This window comes from Pogoniulus pusillus, chromosome 13, assembly GCF_015220805.1.
Source record: "Pogoniulus pusillus isolate bPogPus1 chromosome 13, bPogPus1.pri, whole genome shotgun sequence".
In the NCBI taxonomy this organism is placed as follows: Eukaryota; Metazoa; Chordata; class Aves; order Piciformes; family Lybiidae; genus Pogoniulus; species Pogoniulus pusillus.
The window spans coordinates 24557380-24571670 of record NC_087276.1 but is presented as its reverse complement, the minus strand read 5'-3'; the positions used below and the strand labels follow the sequence as shown (position 1 = coordinate 24571670).

Here is a 14291-nt window from a genome sequence, read left to right as displayed (position 1 = left end):
CATTTCATGTCCCCTGAGGATCCATAAAGGGGTCTGGGCTTCTCTCGGGGCCATCCCAGGTGACCAAGCCTGGAGCTCCATTAGTCCCTGATGGAAATCCCTCTGCAACAAAACCACTTTCTCCTCCCATTGCATAATTGCACTTTGTTGAGCAAACACAGCCGCCGGCACTGCCTGTTTTCCAGCATCACTGCTCTCCTGCAGCGTGCTCCTTATTCCTTTCTCTGGCTCTGGACACACCGAAGACGGAGAGAGAAGCAAACACAGCACTTGTCCCACCCATAAAGCAAGAGCCAGGATGAACTAACCGAGGGAAGAGAAGCATGGAATGGTGTCAGGTGCCTCTCCCCAATCCATCCCCTCCTGGTTTGCCTGTGGGGGTTTGACAAAAGTGCTTTTTGGCTGACAAAATGATTACAGGGTGCCGAGACAGTAAGTTGCACATGGATTTCTTCCTTGCATTTCAAGCAGGGTGAGGACATGGCTGCAAAAGCAGCTGCACTTCTGGAGGGGTCGCAGTGATGAGGGAGAGGAGAGGTGGCAGGAGAGGGGACTTGTGGAGAGGAGGAAGGAAGAATGTTCCTCCTTAGGGAAAAAAGGCAAGGAGAGGAGGTGGGATGTGCACGAGCATGTGAAGCCAAAGGCAGGAGATGCTGAAGGGCCATGACGGAGTGGGGATGGGCTTGGGAAGACGCTGCTGCCAGTGTCTGGACCAGTCTGAAGTGGGAAAGGGAGAAGCTGGAGCCATTGCCCCATGAGCAGGGCCAGATCCTGTGGTCTTGCTGAGAGGGGAGGGTCTGCGCAGTGGCAGCACTGAGAAAGTGTCTTCCCAGTGGGAATACAGGCTGCTGAGGGTACAGCAAGGTGTCCTGGGCACACTTGGACTCCCCGTGCCCGCAGGCAGTGGGTGCTGGGCAGGGGGGAGGAGGAGAGGAGGATTTCAGCTCCAAACTCAATCTGTTGGAGAACTTGGCCTGCTCCCCGTCAAGCTGAAAATAGCACATATGTAAGGACGAGCAGGCAGTGCTGGCTGTGTCCTCACCGAGCGCTTCCTTCCTGCTGTGCTCCACGAAGCATCCCGGCCCTCTGCCTGCTGCCACCGGACTCCGCACCCCCCAGGGGGACCAGGCCTCGGGCAGGGGAGTTTTGGGCTCCTTAGAGCTTCCTTATTTCAGCGATGCTCAGACGCAAAGCTGGAGCCTGCTTCTTTCACCTTCAGCCGCTTTTCACATGCACCACCAGGTCTGTCCAGCAGCAGCATCCCCGCAGTTATCATCTGGAGCGGGCGAGGCTGAGCGCAGCTCACGGCGGGAGCTGAGCTTTATTAGAAGCAGGCATCTGGCTCCAGCCCCCCCTGCAGCCACCGGCCCGGGCTGGGCTCAGGATGGGGCCACGGGCACACGCAAGTGCCCAGGCAGCTGCAGCGGCAGGTGGGGAACCTGCATGAGTCCCCCAGATTTCCCCAGATTTTAGCTCCAAACTTCTTATTGGCAGTGGGAAAATGAAGCCGGCTCCTCCTCCGCGGAACCGTGAGCTGCCCAGCCAGGGTCGAGCCCTGGCTCTCGGGGAGGTGGTGAACTAGCAGAGCATGCAGCAAGCTGGAGGATGGAGATAACCCTGGCAGCAACTAGAATTGATTCCTGCAACGGGGAAGGAAGAAAAGAGGCTGAGTTTCCCATGGATGTCAGGAAAGGGAATAATGGGAGAGTTTTGCGGGAGCTTGACTCTGACCACAGCTTGAGCAGAGCCTTTCTGTTCTCTCATCCATGCTCTGAATTCCCTCTAAAGAAATGTTGCCCTAAAGGGAAGGTACCTTGGGAGAGAGGAAATACAGGTTCCTCTGAATAAGGCTTACTAGGGAGGGGGTGTCTAGTAAGTGCAAAAGCAAATAACAGTGGTGGCTGGGGAGGGGTGTACAGACAACCTGCATGGTTGTCCAGAGAGGTAGCAGGTGCCTCATCCCTGGAAACATCCCAAGTCAGGTTACTTGGGGTTCTGAGCAACCTGCTGCAGTTGAAGGTGTCCCTGCTGGCTGCAGTTGTTTGCACTAGTTGACCATTAAAGGTCCCTTCCAACCCAAACCATTTGATGATTTTATGATCCCTTTATGACTCCATGGTGCCTGGTGCGCAGCAGGAGAGGATGGTTTCAAGCATGCAGGTTCTCCTGTATCCAGCCTATTCAGGGTGCACTGTATAACTGCTATAGGATGATCTCCTAAGCAGAAGGAACAAGCAGCTCTCCCACCACACAGTTCAGTGATCCAGAGCATGGCCTTGCTGTAGCACCCAGCAGAGGCATCACTTGGTGAAAACACATTCCTCACTCTGAATCTCTGCTCCACCGGGTCACCACTTTACACCTATGGCTGCAGAGTCCAGATGGGGACAGTTACCAGGTGCCTGGGGACATCTCCAGCTGTGCAGAAACCAGGTACAGCTCTAACACACACACACACCAAAAACGTGCCTGAGCATCACCAACCCCCTGCTGCTTCCCAAGGCCTCTGAGGAACAGCATTAGCAACTGTGTGGCATCAGCTCTCCTGAAACAAATGTGTTGTGTTTGAGGCAGCATCCTCAATAATCCTTTCCTTTCTTTAATTTCCACTTTTTCCTGTTTCCCTTTCAATGGCTCAGGTAGGGGTTGGGTCCCTGCAGCACAGTGCCACCATGGTATGGTTTCATGACACAGGGACGGGATGGGTGGTTGCTTTTAGGTTCGCTGGCAAGATCAGAGGCATATAATGGAAAGGGAGTCCTAGGTGGGGCAGAGAGCCCTGAGAGGAGGGGAAAAGGAGAGTGGAGAGCACCAAAACAGTGCTTTGGGGCCATGGGTGGCCAGGCAGCAGGACAAGAGAGGGAATGCACAGTTGGGCCCTGACCCCATTCCAATGGCATCATCTAGTGAAACATCCTGGTTTGTCCTCAGACACCAACTTCGGGGACAGATTGCAGGGAAAGTGGTGGGACAGGACCCACTCTGAACCCACAAAATCCACCCCGGTGATCACATTTCCTGCCTCCACCAGCAGCACCCGTCTTGGCCACCCATCACCAACATAGCTCCCCTTTGCCCTCAGGTCCCCTCATCAACTTCATCCTCTGGGACCCTAAAAGCACCATTTTCCCTGCTGCATCCCATATCCTTGCACCTCTGCAGCCTCCCCTCCAGCACCAGTTCTGCTGTGCCCATCACCACTGACACCATCAACGTGTCCCCAGATGGCAGGGGACAACAATGTGCCGTGGCCCCTGTGCAGAGGACAGCGTGTGGACGCCCTGTGGCCCTGGGGGCGCTGCGATGTCCACTCACCCACCGTTCCATAAACTGCCTGGAGCTGGGACTGTTTGTGTTTGCGCTGCCTCCAGCGCTGTGCTCTTCAACTTTATTTGCATAACAAATAATTAATAATAATTAATGACTGGGAGATTGCCAGATTTTGCTAATTAGCAAGCGAGTGCCATTGCGAAAGCAGAGGCAGGTGTCACGAGGCTCCGATGCCCGGAGCAGGTCAGGCTGTGGCCAGGGACACGATGGGGACACAGTGGTCCCATGCTGGGAAGGAGAAGAAGGAGGTGCTGTGGGTGGTGGTGAGACAGGGCAGTGGTGCTCACAGGGTTTCAGCTGGTGCCCATGTGCGGGTGCCCTGCTGCAGCCCTGCTCCGTGCCTGCACCTGTGCCATGGCACAGCACCCATGCCCCACTTTCTCCGTGCTCTTATTAGAGCCTGGGACAACACTAATTAATCGTCTGATGGTGGCAATGCTCCCTTCTAATTACTGGGAAAATCAGCACCAGCTCATTAGAGACGAACCTTTGCACCAACAGTTCCACAACCTAATTGTGCTGGGGATGTCTGTTCTGCCCTCAAGACCTCTTGCCCCTCCAGGAGAGTGGGTTGCAAGCACCAGGGATGCCCCTGCCCCACTCTGTCACCAGCACTGGATAGCATGGAGGGCTGAGGATGCAAGTGGCCTGCTCACCTGCTCTGTGACACTGGGGGGGTAGGGCAGCCTGGCAGTCTCTGCCCAAACATCACACACCTGCAGCTGCCTGAGAGCACTGGCACTGGGCAGGGGGGCAGTGGAAAAAGAGAAAGGAAAAGAGGAAAAAATGGGAAAGAAAAAGGAAGGGAAGGGAAGGGAAGGGAAGGGAAGGGAAGGGAAGGGAAGGGAAGGGAAGGGAAGGGAAGGGAAGGGAAGGGAAGGGAAGGGAAGGGAAGGGAAGGGAAGGGAAGGGAAGGGAAGGGAAGGGAAGGGAAGGGAAGGGAAGGGAAGGGAAGGGAAGGGAAGGGAAGGGAAGGGAAGGGAAGGGAAGGGAAGGGAAGGGAAGGGAAGGGAAGGGAAGGGAAGGGAAGGGAAGGGAAGGGAAGGGAAGGGAAGGGAAGGGAAGGGAAGGGAAGGGAAGGGAAGGGAAGGGAAGGGAAGGGAAGGGAAGGGAAGGGAAGGGAATCTCAAGCACTGACTGCTGTCTTGTAACTGAGCACACAGGAGTAGTGCTGGGGCAAGCAATGGACCAAGTACTCAGAGCCATCAGCCAGAGCTAGCCCACGGGAGCAGGCTGCTTTCCTCCCCTGGAAGAGAAGAGATGAAGCAGAGCAAAACTCTCCCTGTCCCCACCACAAAACCCTTCAGGTCCTATGCACTTTCCTGAACCCTGGCAGCAGCTGGGCCAAGCCCTGTGTGCCAGCAGAGCCCGGGTGCTGCTCAGCATCGCTCCTGCTGCAATCCCAACCCAAATGCTCTCTTCACACCCCCAGCCGAGCAGGGCAGGGCAGGGCAGGGCAGAGCGGAGCTGTTTGTGATTACGCTTTGCTGCCTCTCCTCTGCGACTGTAATTCCTCGGCTTCACTGAATCGCTTCCCCTTCAGCACCACACATAATCCATTGCACTGTAATTACACGGGAATTTTAATATCTGATGTATTTATAAGATGCACTTAATTCATCAGCCCCTCTAAGCACATTGTCATTAGAGCTCTCAGCGCGGTAGGAAGGATGACTCGCTGTCAGATGGAGATTAGCTGGCCCCTCTGTGTAATGAGTTGGAGGGCGTTCTCAGCCCAGATGAGGCTGCCGGATCGAGTCCTGAGGGAATCCAAGGCTGGAGAGCAGGATCCCACAGTGTCGGGTGTCCTGGCCCTTTAGGAGTGCCAAAAGGCAGCAGGATCCAGAGCAGCACCCTACCCCTCTTTCCCAAAGCTCTGAATCGCCTGGCAGGGCTGGATTTGGCATTTCAGAAGGGAAGAGCCTGATCTGGCACTGGGTAAACTTCCCTGCAGCCTGAACACTGTGGAGTCACCAAAGGGCTCCTCAAGGTGGGAGATGCACATTTGCCTCCCTCCAAATCCATGAAGAAAGTAGCCCCTACCAAAGGCTTATTTTCCCTGCATTTGTGTCAGTGACTCCTTTCCAGCCCTGTCCTAAAAGGGAACCAAAGGCCTTTGAGCCTCTTGCAGCGAGCACAATGCAATAATTCTCCCAGCCCAGGCAGGAGGGATGAGCTCACTGCTGTCCTCATTTCCCCCTAGCTTCAGGGTGCAGGGTCTCTGTGCCATGCACGGCAGGTGCCAGGGCTAGCTAGGGTGCCTGGGGAGGGCAGCAGACCCAGCAGGGTTCTGGGGTTCAGCTGAGGTCAGTCCTGCAGAGAAGCACAAGATGAGCCTGGGAACATGAGGTAAAAGGGGAGAGAGAGGGTGAAGGTCTTGGGCACTTGGACCCTGTGGGGATCTCTGGCACTTACTGGTGGGTGACACATTTTTCACACTGGGTTTTCCTGTAGCACTGCAGAAGTGTCCATACTGCCCTGCCAGATGATCCCAAAGCTGTGTAGCACCCATTGGTGGTGGCATCTACGCCCCCACTCCTCCCAAGTGCATCTGAGGGTGCTTCTGCCCTCACTGAGGCACCACAGAGGGGCACAGCCCAGGTGCTGGTGGCACTGGGTGATCCTGCACCCCTGGGGAAGGACAGAGACCTGCTGGGTGCCTGCAGTACTGAGTAAACACCAGGACGGGGACAGGACCCTGTGTGCTTCCTGCTGCTCCGCCAAGCTGCGCCGGAACGGAGCTGTGATGACATTTCACCTGGATGGGGGCTCTCAGCAAGCACCACCCTGAGCCCTGGGGCTACTACCATCACCCCTAGTCCTCGAAGCCCACTGTCTCCTGGCACTGAAACAGCTTCTGAGTGCACCCTGGCATTCAGCAGTTATCAGGCACAACGGCACTGCCCCTCCTCAACCGGACCGCGGCATCAACACAACCTGACACTCAGGTCTCTCCACCCAGTTCCCCCTCCTGTATCTCCCTGGAGAATCAAGCTGGGGGCAGGAAAGGTGTGTGGCCAACTTGCTGTCCTCCACTGCCCCATGCCACCAGGTCATGGCACATGCAGCACACTCTAGAGATGCATCTCCCTGTGAGGATCCTGGACCAAGTGCCTGCATGTCCCCACACATGCATGCCAGCCCCAAGCAGGGTCACCAAGTGCCTGCATGTCCCCACACATGCATGCCAGCCCCAAGCAGGGTCACCAAGTGCCTGCACGTCCCCACACATGCATGCCAGCCCCAAGCAGGGTCACCAAGTGCCTGCATGTCCCCACACATGCATGCCAGCCCCAAGCAGGGACACCAAGTGCCTGCATGTCCCCACACATGCATGCCAGCCCCAAGCAGGGTCACCAAGTGCCTGCATGTCCCCACACATGCATGCCAGCCCCAAGCAGGGTCACCAAGTGCCTGCATGTCCCCACACATGCATGCCAGCCCCAAGCAGGGACACCAAGTGCCTGCATGTCCCCACACATGCATGCCAGCACCAAGCAGGGTCACCAAGTGCCTGCATGTCCCCACACATGCATGCCAGCACCAAGCAGGGTCACCAAGTGCCTGCATGTGCCCACACATGCATGCCAGCACCAAGCAGGGTCACCAAGTGCCTGCATGTCCCCACACATGCATGCCAGCCCCAAGCAGGGACACCAAGTGCCTGCATGTCCCCATACATGCATGCCAGCCCCAAGCAGGGTCACCAAGTGCCTGCATGTCCCCACACATGCATGCCAGCTCCAAGCAGGGACACTGGCTCTGGGTACAGAACTCAGGCTGGACTAGTGTGTCTCCAGGCTGAGAGTATCCTATCTCCTTCTCTCTGTCCAGAGGGACCCTAGTACTTGCTCCCTTGGGAGGTCACAGCCCCTTGCCTCAGTTTCCCCACCTGCTATCCAAAGAGGGTGGAGATGGCCACATGGATGGCCGAGGATGCCAGCAGGGTCTCTATCCCAACACCTCATTAAGGACCAGGGCAGAGCTCTCCCTGCTCTCCCCCTCCCCACCCCCTCCTTCCACAGGGTGCTGCACTCCAGGGGGATTTTGACTCACAAGGTCACCAGACAACCAGAGAGATGAGGCTGGGGGCAAACATCTCATCCCTGGTGCCCAGCCAGTCCTGCCATCCACCTTCTCCAGGTCCTAGCAACCTCCTGAGTCTCACCTGCCTCTCAAGTGTCCCCCTCCCTTCCTCCTCTTCCCCAAAAGCAAATATCCAGGGAGATGGGCTCCTTGCTGCAGCTCTGCCGGTGGCACTGGCAGCTGAGCAGAGCAGACTGCAGCATGGCCGTTACGTAAGCCCGAGCTGGGTTCCAGGGATGTAGGACACCAGGGCTGTCCCCTAGCCCACCTAGGAGCTGTCATCCCTATCCCACCTCAGCCCCAGGGCTCATGGAGTTTGAGGGGATCCCCACACATAGGCTCAGCCCAGACTGCAAGGGTTGCAGAGGGGCTCAGGGTGGGCTTGGAGGTTGCTGTGGCACTGCCATAGGGCACATGGTGGTGGTAAGGGGAGAGCAGTGTGGGGACAGAGGTGTGCAGGAAGGTTGTGTTGCTGTGGGGCAGGGAGTGGGGCAGGTGGTAGAGTGGGGCAGGTGGTAGAGTGGGGCAGGGCTGAGAGGTGGTAGGTGCTGCATCCACATCCCACTGAATCCTTCTTCAGCCTTCAATCACCACTTCACCAGGGCTTACCACTGCAAGCCAGAGCTCAGGGATGGACCTGGGTGGCCAGGCTGTGAGTCCTGAGTTGTGCCTCCCTCAGAGTGACTCATAGAATAAGGATGAACACATCCAGGGCAAAGCATCCTGGCCTCTTTCCCAGCCTGCAGCCACCTACTATGGCTGTCCCCCCACATCTCCAGCTCTCTGGAGGTTCAGCATCAGTGGGACAGCATCCCTGGGGTCAACCTCCTTGGGATCAACATTTCTGGGAACAGCAACCATGGCATTAGCATCTCTGGATCAGCATTCTTGAGGAGGGCATCCCTGGTGCCTCCAGCTCAGGCTGGGGAGTCAAGATTGGGGTTTCCCAGAGCTGAAGGGGAGATCCTTCCCCTGTGGGACAGCACTGCTGCCCTGCATGGAAGCAGAGGGGAGGGATGGCAGAGACAACATCACCTACCTGCCACTGCTGCCCTGCAGAGAAGCAGAGGGGAGAGATGGCACAGAAGACATCACCTACACACCAAGCACCTGTGCCCTGTGCTGGTGGCACGGCTAGCGGGTATGCAGCACTGGCAGCACCAAGACCCCCCAGGACCAGCCCTGCCCTGGCTAACAGACTAGCAGAGACCTAGCAGCATTCCCTACCCTAATGTGGGATGGGGGCAGTGATGAGGAGTCCATACTCCCCCCAAATATGTGGCCTCTCTTTGGCTTTTTTCTAGGCAAAATCTGGATCTGGGCATTTCAGTCTGGGGGTTGGGGTGGGGAACAAGGCAAGGCTAAGGCTGCCGGCAAGAGGAGATAGCAGAGCAGGGAATTAATGTTAATTAATTCATAATGACGCTGAGATAGTGATACCAGATGCTTCAAGAGTCCAACGGGGGAATCTGAGAGAGCTTTGCACAAAATCATCGCCCACCGGCAGTCCTGCCTCCCTGCGAGCAAGGGAACGAGGAAGTGAGCTGGAAACCAGGATCGAGCTGGGAACCAGGACTGAGCCAGGACCGAAGGATCGAGCTGGGACTGAAGAACTGAGCTAGAACAATGGAGCAAGCTAGGGACGAGCCAGGAACAGTGGAAGACGGACATGTTTCAGCAAGGTGACAGGCCCACAGTCACCAAGAGCTGTGGGAAGCAGCACTGAGACCTCCCCTAGCCACCTGCTACCCCACTCCCACCTTTCTCCCTCCCACCTCAACTTAGGAATTGGAATGGGGCCAGGCTGGTGAGGCACTTGCTGTGATCTGCTGCCTGGGGTGCAGGGGAGCTCAGTTTTTATCTCTCTTCCTCCATTTCAGGCACTCCAAGCGCAGAGCACTGGGGCACCACAGGGATGAGGTCTCATGGTCTGGGACAGGGACACAGGTTCTTCACCAGCTGGAGTTCCTGTGCTCAAAAGACAATTCTCAGCTCCTGCAGCAAGTCGTCAGCAGAAGGAATTGGTGCAAGCTGGGCTGATTTCTCCCTTCTCACCCCTGAGAGCCAGCCCTCGCCCTACACTGTCAAACCTAAATTAAGCTTAACCTCCAGCAAGGGGTGCAGAAGAGGCTAGAAAGGGGCTTGAGCCCAGGTGCCCTTTCTCCAGGGCTGGGGATCTCTGAGCCAGTGCCAGGAAAGATGCAACCATAAGCTGCAGAAACCACAGAGAAGCCTTTGGGCTTGGAGTCATTTGCCACCCAGGCCACAGAAAGGGATTCTGCTCCCCTATGTGATGAAACAACCAAAAAGAACCCCGCAAACAGGAGCTAAGGCAGGTGGCTGAGGCTACGAAGGGCCTGGCAGTGGTGGAGCAGGACAGACTGGCACGGCTGGGGCACGTCGCTGCCATCACTGCTTACATAAGGCGCCCGCTTTGCGTGCCACGAGCCCGAGCAGCAATGGGAGCGGGGCACAGATCCACCCCCCCAGCAATCCCTCAGAGTCCTGGTGCTCCTGCTCTCTCTGGAGCCAGCATCCTCAAAACTGCCAACTCAACTCCTTTGCTCCCCACGCAGCGGTTGGGTGAGGCTCCTGTGGCTCCCAAGCACATTTACACCCCAAAAGCTGTCGCCAAGTAGGGAGGAGATGCTGGATTTAAGCTCCTTGTGCAGTTCCAACAGCTCCTCCGAAGTTTATCCGCAGCGGGAAGCGATTGCCACCGTGTCACCAGCAAAGCTGCCCCTGCAGCCTCTGTAAGGAGAAGGGGGAACCCATGGGGAGACATGGCCATGCCCAGAGCATCACGGCGCGCCCTGGCATCAAGCTGTGCACCCAAAGGGAGCACCAACAGCCTACCTGGGCTGGCTCTGGGGAAGTGGCTGAATCCCCTGGGGTCATTTCAGGGCTCAGAAAAAAATCCACCTTGAGTTCCCAAGTAAAACAACACTTTGGGGTACAGAGAAGCAGAGGCGACACAGGATTTCAAAGTGTGCCATAGATCAGGGGCAAGAAATAAAGTGGCCTTTAAGGTGCCCTCCCCAGCAAGGCTGGTGGTTTATGAAGCCCATCCAGGATGGATGGGAATGTTCACTCTTATTCCAGGCCTGAAAAGAGCAGCCAAGGATTTTTTGTTATTCTCACTCTTGTTTTCCTTCTTTTCTGGTGGCTTCGCTGCTTTGTGCATACACAAAGGGAATTTCACCTGCTGTTTGGAACAAAAGGCCCTGGAAAGTTTTGTGGGTGAGGGAAAGGATCTTTATAGAAGCCAAATGAGTTGTTGCAGGGTTTGGGTGGTTGGGTCTTTATTTTGCAGTGAGCTGTAAAACGTTGTAGGCTCTTTGGTGCCTGCAGGAGACCCGGCACTGGTATGCGAGTCCCCTGTCCCTACCAGTGTCACCACCGCGCTGGGAGCAGTCAGATCTCACAGCCTTTATCAGACTAGAGTCAGTTTGGGGATGCAGAGGGGGCAGTGGGAAGCCAACAGGATCATTTCCCATCTTGTTTTGTACACAAACAAACTCACCACCGTGCTTTCTAAGAACAGGAGAGAAAAATTCCAACCCTCAGCTGCTGACACCACTGCAAAACAGGTGGTTCAAAATCACAAGTGCAGGGGAGGAGGGGGGTGGGGAAGAGGAGGGGGGAGAAAAACCCTTATTTGGTGATTTTGGGCTCATATCCACTGCAAAACTATCCGGGAACGAATGGTGCTAAATACACACCATTTTCCCTTTTGCTCTATAATTAAGAGAGCCTTCTAAAAATACAGATAGCCTCAAGCACCCGGAGGAGGCATGCAGGTGCTGCTCACTGGAGGCACTTTAGCACAGCTCATTTCTGGACGATTTTACTAGCCTGGCTCGCCCTCAGCGCCGATACTATTACAGTGATGCAATTATGCTGCTGCTGTCGTTGTCGGCTTGCTTTGCTTTTTCCCCCTGCGCTTTGCAGTTTGCCTTTGAAGCACACACACACACACACACATACATATATATGCCACCCCCCACCCCAGCTCCTGGGCTCGCCCCAGGCTTGCCCCCCCCAGGCAAGCAGGTAGCTGGGAACAGGAGGGTCAGGTGAGTGCGCATCGCACACACGCGTGCGCCCACATGTGTGCACACACACAGGGGCATCACCCCGCATGGGCACTGCCAAAACCAGCTGGTGTGCAAAAGTTTCTGGCCAAGCAAGCCAGCTGGCCCGGGGAAGTGAGCAGAGGCGAGCAGGAGCTCAGCGAGCCACCGATGCTCCCGGATGAGCAGCGGCAAACCCTTGCTCTCTGGGCACCGAGGGGCCGGCGGCATTGGCACCGTGAATGTGGTTAGCTTCGCAAAATCCATTCCTCTCACCACCTTCCCCCCCCCACCCCGCACCCCAGGCTGGCATTTCGGGCACAGGAAAACTTCACTGCTGCGAAACTTCCCCATCTTATTCGCCCATCAGGGCTGCGCTGAGTGGAAGTGATCGACTCACTATGAGACTGCTGTTTTTGCTTCTGACTTGGGATTAAGACGGAGCTGGAAGAGCGGAGGAGCTGTCGCGGCGGCTCGCTGGCAGGCAGACGCCGGAGCTGTCACTTACCTCTCACTGCATCCAGCCCCCCCCACCCCGGCTGTGGGGCTGCGGGTCCTGAAGAGTTAGCTGGCAGGGGACCCCAGATCCACTCGGTTTTCTCCCAGGACCGACGTTCGGTTGCTTCTTCTTAGGCACAGACCCAACCCCTCCATTCCAAACACAGAGGGGGGGGAAAAAAATGTATCTTCTTAAAAAAAGGGGGGAAAAAAGGGGGGGAGGGGGGAAGAAAAAAAAAAGAGGGAGCTTTTAAAAAAAGAAAGCAAAGGGATTTTGCTTGGTTTGGGTTCCCCCTGCCACCCCCTGGAGAAAAATAATTATAATAATAAAAAAAAGGTAAATCCCAGAGACCAAAAGATCCAGACTCAGGTGAATTTAGCTTCAAACTCCCTCTGCGCTTTCAGAGCCTTCACCCTCAAATGGGCTCTGGAAGATGCTGGGGGACCCATCGTCGCCAAAGTGTCATCAAATATCCTTCGGGCTCAACTCCGCTCCTGCCCGGGGAGGGTGGACTTCTTCCCTGCTTGCTGCGTGCTGTGGAGTTGGCAGGGACCTGCCTGTTCCAGCCTCAGCGTGGAGAGGGTGGGTGGGTTGGTTGGTTGGTTGGTTGATGTGGGTTGGTTTTCTGTTCCGTTTTCCCCCTGCCTTTCTCGCTGCTATTGGTTTTCTCGCTATCTGATCCCGAGCGAGCGCTGCAGCTCGCCGCTTCCCTGTTTTTTTATCCCCCCCAGCTCCCAGCCTTTTGACAGGGAATGAAACACAGACACCCAGTGAGGCAGGCTCCGGCTTCTACAAAGCTCCACTCCCTCCTACCGCCTTTGTCCGTGAACAGCAACTACTCCAACTCTGCCCGTAGTCACAAGTGAACCTCTGCATCAGCACTTTCCTAATGGCTGCTTCGCCTGAGTCCTTCGGCCCTTCTTCTTCTTCCTTGCTTCCTCTCCTCTACCTTGATGGCTTCCGCTTGCTTTTTCTAGCCCAGCCCTTGCTCCGACAGCCACAACCACAACGAAGCAACAGCCTCTTCCTGATGGATTCAGCTCAGCTCCCCTGCACTGGCTGCTGTGGCCAGGGGGGTTGTGGCCCCGCAGTCCATCACCCTCCTTTCTGGGAGCCTTCCATGAAAAATCGATGGTGGGTACCACATCCCCCGAGGCTTTGCTCTGTTTTCGGATGGTTTAAGGGTCTGAGAGTGTAGAGAGGAGCTGGGGCCAGAGCCACTTCTTTTTATTGCAGGAGAGGATTTTTCTTTTCTTTTTTTTCTTTAACACTGTTTGGAGCCCAAGTTTATTTCGTGGTGGTGAGTGCTATTTTAAGTCATTTGTGAGGCTCTGGGTATCTCCAGGACACTTTGTCCTTACAACAGAGAGGCCTTTTGCAGGGGTTCAAAGTAGAACCCTGCTCCCAAGCCTTTTCCCTGCCGTGGAGGGGAGTGGGTGGGTGAGGGATGCTGCAGTGGGCTCCCAACCCTGGTTGGCTCCCGGCCAGAGGGATATGCAAACCAGCCACCATCTGTAATATTTGCTAGACTTCCTCCACACTCAGTTGCCTGCAAGATCCCAGGGCTGCTGCCTGCTCCTTTTTTGGAGATTGGCGGGCTTTGTTAAAAAAACAATCCCATTCAGGAGCTCTCCAGCCTCCTCCACGCTGCTCAGCTGGGCTCTTCTGCAGCCAGCAAGCCACAGAAAAAGCCCTCAGAACATGAAAAGGTTGTCTCCCCACCTGCCCCATCTTCCTTTTGCACCACCTCCTACCCCTTTCCAGCCTTCTCTTTACTCTTCTCCATCTCTCACCAAGGCTTTGGGACCAGTGATTCCTTCCTCTCCTCTTCCCTTTGGCAGAACCATAGAAGCATTTTGGTTGGAAAAGACCTTTAAGATCATCAAGTCCAGACATTATCTAGTCCTACCAAGTCTGTTGCTAAACCACATCACTCAGCATCCCAGAGTGACTCTGCTTGTCCCCAGCTTCCATCCTCTCCCCAGCACAGTGATGGAGCATTGTTCTTCCCCTTGCCACTCACAAACACCCCAAAGTTCCTGAGCACCTCAGGGTGATGCTTGCGGTGCTGCCTCCCTCTCCCCTCTCCACAGTGACCTGCCTCATCTCACCCCATTTCACTAACCCCACTCATAGGTAATTTTAACCAACATTTTTAAGTGCCTGGGTCTTGTTCTGACAGCAGTATCACCTAACCCTCCTCCCCAGCCCACCCCCACGCTCAGCTAAAAGCAACAATTCAGGTTTTGCAGAGCAAAGGGCACACCAGGCACAACCACTCATGGAAATGAGTGCCAACCATC

General features: G+C 55.8%; 1 protein-coding gene across 1 annotated transcript in view; it reads right to left on the bottom strand.

The window, feature by feature from the left end:
* The window catches only part of LOC135180824 (ATP-sensitive inward rectifier potassium channel 12), a 36018-nt gene extending 23058 nt beyond the window's left edge, over positions 1-12960 (bottom strand). Inside the window, exon 1 of the mRNA XM_064153595.1 lies at positions 11998-12960. The gene's annotated coding sequence lies outside the window, so the exon portion shown is untranslated. The remainder of the gene's footprint in view (positions 1-11997) is intronic.
* Positions 12961-14291: the final 1331 nt, after the last annotated feature.